At 38.9% G+C, this 7566-nt stretch overlaps 1 long non-coding RNA gene across 2 annotated transcripts in view; it reads right to left on the reverse strand.

The window, feature by feature from the left end:
- The window catches only part of LOC144294584 (uncharacterized), a 45650-nt gene extending 45137 nt beyond the window's left edge, over positions 1-513 (reverse strand). For both annotated transcript variants that reach the window (XR_013361937.1, XR_013361936.1), the window contains exon 1: positions 198-513. This is a non-coding gene — a long non-coding RNA (uncharacterized LOC144294584). The remainder of the gene's footprint in view (positions 1-197) is intronic.
- Between the last annotated feature and the right edge of the window lie 7053 nt (positions 514-7566).

Below are 7566 nucleotides of genomic sequence, written 5' to 3' on the forward strand. Positions count from 1 at the left end.
AGCATGTCTCTCTCAAAGGCTTGTTATGAGGATTCCAGTCCTTTGAAGCAGACGTGCCATTATATTTTCACTTTACAGAAAGAGAAACCAAGGCATGAACGAGTTAAGTAACTTGCCCCAGGTCACCCAGCTAAGTAAATGGCAGAAGCATTTGGCCTCACAGCCCACGGCTTAACTCCTATGCTCTAAATGCTCACCTTTATAGATTCTTTGCACCTTACAGTAAAAAATACTTGGTCTCTTAATATTTGGTTCTCATCTTCTTCCTAGGCTTATAGGAAGACTAGACTTGGCAGCTGTCTTGCAGTAAGGAGGGGCATTGTGATTCGCCTTAGCCAATGAAAGAAGCATTTAAGAGCTAACGTGCCACCTCACCACTCTATTTCCTCTCTGGTGACTGCCATAGGTTGAGATGATGGAGGCACAAGATGAAAGTCACCTGAATCCCTGAGTAACTGTCCACCTAGAGAAGCACATGGAGGGGAGCTGCCCTGCAGCGGCTCCCAGTGGGTATTGGACTTAGAGTAAGAGAGAAAGAACCCTTTATTGTGTCAGCATGATGCTCTACCCTGATTATTACATATCCCCAAATGAAGAATTCATATTCTCTTCAAATTTAATGGAATATGCACTGCAACGAGCTACAAAGAACATTCTCATTAATTTCCCTAAGTAGAAACCAGACAGGCACATTCTCTGACTCTGGTGCTCTAGTGTAATAAAGGGGGAAAAAATTAAGGTAGAAACTAGAAGAATGGAACCACGTGGAAACCTTTAAATAATGGATAATTTTCTAGGAAAATGTTCAATACTAAAATTACCTCAGAAAGAAGCAGAAAGCCTTAAAGGCTAATAATATTCACATTGGAAAAGTAGCAAAAGAACTACTCTTGTTTCTATCTCAAGACAACAGAAAATGGTGGGAAATTTCTGAATTATTCTACAGAGTTAACAAAACCCTGTTAAGCAAACTGGATTAGAACAGTCATACAAAAGAAAGCTACAGGCCAATTTTTCTATTAGTGTGGATGTAAAAACTCTAGACAAAATGCCAGCAAATAAAATTTAGCACTGTATTAAAAGATATATAATAATTATACAGATTTGAAAAAAAAAACCAGCATGACCAAAGCGAGTTTATCTTACAAATATAAACACTCATCTTACAAATATTTAATGTTAGGAAATCTTTTAATAGATTAATAGATTTAAAAAAAGAGCTATGTGATCATTTCAGTAAATGCCAATAATTCATTTGATAAAATTTAATGTGTATTTCTGAGAAAAACCTCTGTACAGTCTGAAATAAAACTTAACATACCTATAGCAAATATGATTCTTTTTTTTTTTTTTTGCAAATATGATTCTTAATTAAGACATTAGAAACATTGCCATTAAAGTCTGGAACAAAACAGGATACTATCACTAAACATTGTTTTCATAGCCCTACCTGACACAGTAGGATGAAAAACAGATATAAGGTATAAATATTAAAAAGAAAAGAAAGGATAAAAAAATGCTATTATTTTACACAACTTATTGTTTTTCATTAATCATTTTCTTGTCAAATAAAACTCAGAAACAGAAAACTGCATGAAATTAATGTGCATCTTATTGAATTATTAAAAAGCAATACTCCTATATCCTTCACCTAACTCAAGAAATAGAACTTTGCTAATCAACTAGAAGCCCATCCATATGCCCCCTCTCAGTTGTAACTCCTGCTTTCCCCCAAAACAAACCACCATGCTGACTTTTATGATGATCACTTATTTGAAAGGCACTATTATTTTTTTTCAGTTGCCTTTTCAAATGATATGATTGTGTACCTGTGAAGTCAAGAGACTCACCTGACTGACCTGTTAGAACTAATGAGATCGGTAGGATGGACTTTGCTCCTACAGTTGTTCTCCCGCTTTCTAAATCAATCCATTTCCTCTCCCTTACTGGATCATTCTTTCTTTAGTATTTCCTATTCTGGTGGGATCTTACCTCTGCTCATGTAAACTGGATTCCCTCTGTCCCACATCAATGATGATTAAATTGCTCTTATCAGGGTCCCAATGACTTCCCTGTTGCTGAATCCATGTTATATTTCTGCCCTCAACTTGAAACACTTAAACACTTTCTCCTCTTGGCTTCTAGATACCATGTTCACCTGAGTTTTATCCCTTCCTGTTGTCCAGCCCTTCAGCCTCCTTTTCCTCTGTTTCCTAGCGTATGAATGTTGGCATGCCCCAGGGCCCAGTACTGAGCCTTTTTCTTGTCTCTTGATACATTTTCTCTGTAGGAAATTTCTCCTGGCCCTGTGATTTTATGTACTATCTTTATGTATGATCATTATACCAGTGACTTCCAAATTTATATCTCTGCTCATGATCTCTTTCTGAACTTTGGATTCCCATTGCTTAATGCCTACTTGACATTTTTGTTCGGATTGCTAGGAGGCATATCAAACCTAGCAAGTCGAAATCAAGACTTAATTTTCTCCACCTTACCAAACCTGCTCCCCTGCCACCCATCTGCATCTCAGTAAGTGCAACCACAATCTACCCAATTGCCAAGTAAAGAGCCTATAAACCATCCTTGAAACTCAGTTTCCATTACCAATCCCCCTACTCCTACCATCAGCTGATCCTATTGACTTGACCTCGGAAGAACATCCTCAGGTTGTAGGTTCTTCATTCTCTTCATCTGCACTACACCCATATCCAGCATCATATCTCAGCTGGGCCCCTTTAGTAGCCTTTCAGCCAGTCTCCCTGCTTCTACTCTTAACTTCTTGTGCCCCACACCCACAACTGATCTCTCCCTGTCCACCATAGAACTGGGAGGAGGGCAAACGGGGTAACTGGGGGACCCTCCAGCATAAAAGGTTGATTTGACTTTATTAAAACAGTTGTAATGTATAAGACATCTGAAATGAAGTTAAAGGCAAATGAAAGGCTTAGGTGATGGCGATGCATATAATAGTTACTATCCATGATATCTAGAGAGCTCCCACTTATCAATTAGAAAAAATAGCCCATGAAAGAATGAGCAGTGATAGGAAATTCACAAGTGAGCAAATGTCTGAAAAGATGCTCAGCTCACTAATAATTAGAAAAATACTAATTAAAAATTAGATACTTGTCTTTGCTACTCAGATTGTCAAAATTAAGATTAATACCATCCATTCACTGTTGGTGGGATGAGGATGTTTTATATTCTTGGAAGTAAGGATGTAAGTTGGTATAATTTTTTGGAAGGCAGTCTGGTAGTATTGCACAAATGGAATATGTTCTACGAAAATGCTAGACTGCATATATGCACATGTATTTGAACATAGGTTCTATCATTCAGTTGTCATGAATTGAACAAATGCACTGAGAGACTACTACATGCCAGGCACTGGCATAGCCAACAGAGATTTAACAATAAAACCAACAAAAACAAAAATTTTTCCTTGTGGGAGATAGAAGTAAATGAAGTCACACAAACAGTAATAACTGTTGTTATAAGTGCTCTAGAGTAAAAGGGCAGGGTGTGAGAAAGGGGCAAATGGGGAGCCTAATTTAGACGGGGGGATAGTTTACTTCAGGGAAAGAATTGACCCTTAAGTGGAAACCTGAGTAAAGGGTGGGAGAAGTTAATCAGGTGAAGAGACAAGGCTGGGGGTATGAGCGTGGAGATCTTCAGGGTAAGCATATGAAGACCTGAAATGGGAAGGGGCTTTGCAGATTGAAAAGGCAGTGGATGGAATGCAGTGGAGGAAGGGAGAGTGATAGGGTAATAAGCCAGAGAGGTGCCTGAGGGCCAGATTGGAGGCCTTTGGAGATGATGAAAAAGACTTTAAGGTTCTTCCTATGGCTTTTGGCCTGTGGATGCCGCTAGTAAGTCCTGTTAAAGTCTCCTCTGCTACCACTGTCATGTCTATGTCAGAATCTCCCAAAGAGCCTGAAAAGCTGCAGAAGTTCTCCATCAGAGGTTTGAGGTTTGAAACAACCAAGGAGAGTCTGAGGGGCCATTCTGAGCAATGGGGGAACGCTTGCAGACTGTGTGAATATGAGAGATCCAAACACCAAGTGCTCCAGAGGCTTTGGGTTTGTCACCTATGCCACTGTGGAGGAGGTGGAAGCAGCCTTGAATGCAAGGCCACGCAAGGTGGATGGAAGAGTTGTGGAACCAAAGAGGGCTGTCTTAAGATTCTCATAGACCTGTTGGCCACTTAACCGTGAAAAAGATTTTTGTTGGTGGCATTACAGAAGACACCGAAGAACATCATCTAAGGGATTATTTTGAACAATATGGGAAAAATTGAAGTGATGGAGATCGTGACTGACCAAGGCAGAGACAGAAAGAGAGGCTTTACTTTTGTAACATTTGATGACCATAGCTCTATAGACAAGACTGTCATTCAAAACTACCATACTGTGAATGGCCACAACTGTGAAGTAAGGAGAGCCCTACCTAAGCAAGAGGTGGCTAGTCCTTCATCCAGTCAAAGAGGTCAAAGTAGTTCTGGAAACTTTGGTGGTGGTCATGGAGATGGTTTTGGTGGGAATGACAACTTTGATAGAGGAAACTTCGGTGGGTGAGGTGGCTTTGGTGGCAGGTGAGGTGGTAGTGGATATGGAGGCAGTGGAGATGGCTGTAACAGATTTGGTAATGATGGAAGCAACTTTGGAGGTAGCAGAAACTGTAATGATTTTGGCAATTAAAACAGTCAGCCTTCAAATTGTAGACCCATGAAAGGAGGAAATTTTGGAGGCAGAATCACTGGCCTCTACAGTGGTGGAGGCCAATACTTAACCAAACCACAAAACCAAGGTGGCTATGGCAGTTCCAGCAGCAGCAGTAGCTATGACAGTGGCAGGAGATTTTAATTACTGCCAGGAAACAAAGCTTAGCAGGAGAAGAGAGCCAGAAAAGTGGCAGGGAAGCTATGGATTACAACAGATTTATGAACTCAGCCAAGCACAGAGATGAGCTGCTACAAAGAAGACATGTTTCAGACAATACTAATGTGTTTGGGCATAAAACTCAAGGACTGTATTTGTGACTAATTGAATAGCAGGTTATTTTAGCTTCTATTTAGCTTCTGTTCTGGAAAGTATAAAGCATTCCAACAAAATATTTTAATGTAGATTTTTCTTGTACCCATGCTGTTGATTGCTAAATGTAATAATCTGGTCATGACACTGAATAAATGTGTCTTTTAAAAAATAATAAATAAACTTCATCCTATGAATAATGGGGAGCCATTTTATGGTTATGGTCAGTATAGTAACATGATTGTTGTTTGCATTTGTAAAGTGTGGCAAAAATTATTGTGTAGAGTCAACAATAGTTTTTGGCATATTTTAATAATGAGAATGGAGGAAGAAAAGGGAAAACCAGTGAGGATATAATTGCAGTATTTCAGAGACAAGGTGGTGGTGGATTGGACTGGCATAGTGGCAGAGGAGATGGAGAGGAGTGGATGAGTTCAAGTATATAGTAGAGGTAGAAGAGACCAAATTTGTTCATTTGTGGGATGAAGGAGATGAAAAAGAAGCATATGCAGGAAGGAAGGAGACTTGAGGCAGACAGGGAGATCATTTATCTTTTTTATTGAGGTGAAATTCACATAACATAAAATTAATCACTTTAAACTGAACAATTCAGTGCATTTGGTACATTGACAATGTTGTACAACCACTACTTCTATCTAGTCCAAAACATTTCCATCATCCCAAAATAAAACCTGTACCCATTAAACAGTTGCTTCTTGTCTCCCCTTCTTGCCCTTGCAGCCACCACACTGTGTTCTGTTTCTCTGGATTTGCCTATTCTGGATATTTCCTATAAATGGAATCATACAATATGTGACCTTTTGTGCCTTACTTTTTTTCAGGTAACATAACGTTTTCCAGGTTCATTCAGGTTTAGCATGGATTACTATTTCACAGTTTTTTATGGCTGAATATTTTTTAATATATATACCACAGTTTATCCATTTATCCACCGGCGGACATTTGGTTGGACTTTTGTTTCTACCTTTCAGCTATGATGATTAAATGGTGCTATGAACATTTGTGTATAGGAATTTGTTTAGAATCTGTTTTCAATTCTTTTGGGTGTATACCTAAATGTGGAATTATCAGGTCATATGTTAATTCTTTGTTTAGCTTTTTAAGTAATCACCAAACTGCTTTTCACAATGGCCGAATCATTTTATACTCCCACCAGCAGTGTGCAACTGTTCAAATCTCCCCACGTCCTCACCAACACTTGTTACTTTCTAACGTCTTCTTTTGGATATGCTAAAATGCCAGTGTGTTATGGAAGTGGAAATATAAAATGAGCTATTGGATATAAAGGTCTGGAGTTCAGAAGGAATGTTTGGCCTTGGAATAGTCAGCATACCAAGGGCATTTAAAAACATGAGAGAGGATGACATGGACAAGGAAAAGGTTATATAGATGGAGTGAAGAGGGCCTAGATGCTTGCTTAGAAGGACCTTGGGTATCTGGAGGGAAGACGAAGAGGAGCTGGCAAAGATCAAGGAGGACCAATTCAAAGATACCACCAAGGCAGCTTAGCAAATGAGAAACAGGAAGTTAGGATGTGTCCCCTCTCAAATATGTTCTGCTGAAGATCCAGGGAGTGCAATGAAGTTTTCTTCATTACCATCCATGGAACCAGTACTTTTAATATCTGAAAAGGCACATCTTAGGATCAGAAGACTCCTTGTCAAAGATTTTTCACAGATCTAGAAGATAGTACAAACAAAAGGAGAAAGACTATTTCCCATCTAGGTACCACTCAAAGCTTCTAATTTTGGTAATGAGGTGTCCATGTCTTAATCTTTGTAACCTATGAATTTATATGTTTCCCTTTCCTGGCAAATGGGACTTTGCAGATGTGATTAAATTAAGGATTTTGAGATGGGAAGATTATCCTGGATTATCTGGGTCGACAGAAAGTAATTACAAATGTCCTTACAAGAGATAGAGGGAGGAAGGCAGGTCAGAGACAGATTCAAAGATGTTACATTGCTTTTTTTGAAGATAGATGAAGGATTGAGACAAGGGAACTTTTTTTGAGGTGATGGAAATGTTCTACATTTTGATTGGTGGTTACACAACTGTACATGTTTGTCAAAACACACAGAACCGTACATCTCGAAAGGGTGACTTTTACTGTATGTAAGTTATATATCAGTAAACTTAAATTTTAAGAAAATTGAAGAAAAATATTCTACACTATAATTCATTACATCTGTAGTCCTTTGAACTACAAAGTAGTTCATATACTAATGAACTAATGGACTAAGCACTCAACCAATAAATAACCTAGCCCAATTTGGGGGCTCCTGTGTCATGTCGTTCACATATTTTTTTTCTGCTAACATAGCATGCTCATCTGCTTGCAGCTTTAAAATTCCTTTAATTGGAAGCGCATTGAGCGCTTCTCTTCTAAAAAGTTAAACAGTTGTTCTTCCTCAAGAAACAAGGGAAGGCACCAAAAGAATGGTGAAGTGGGGATGGGCTATCTATCAAATAGCCCCCAAGCACAGAAATATGTGGGAGGTTGGGGAGCAGC

This window comes from Canis aureus, chromosome 23, assembly GCF_053574225.1.
Source record: "Canis aureus isolate CA01 chromosome 23, VMU_Caureus_v.1.0, whole genome shotgun sequence".
Lineage (NCBI taxonomy): Eukaryota > Metazoa > Chordata > Mammalia > Carnivora > Canidae > Canis > Canis aureus.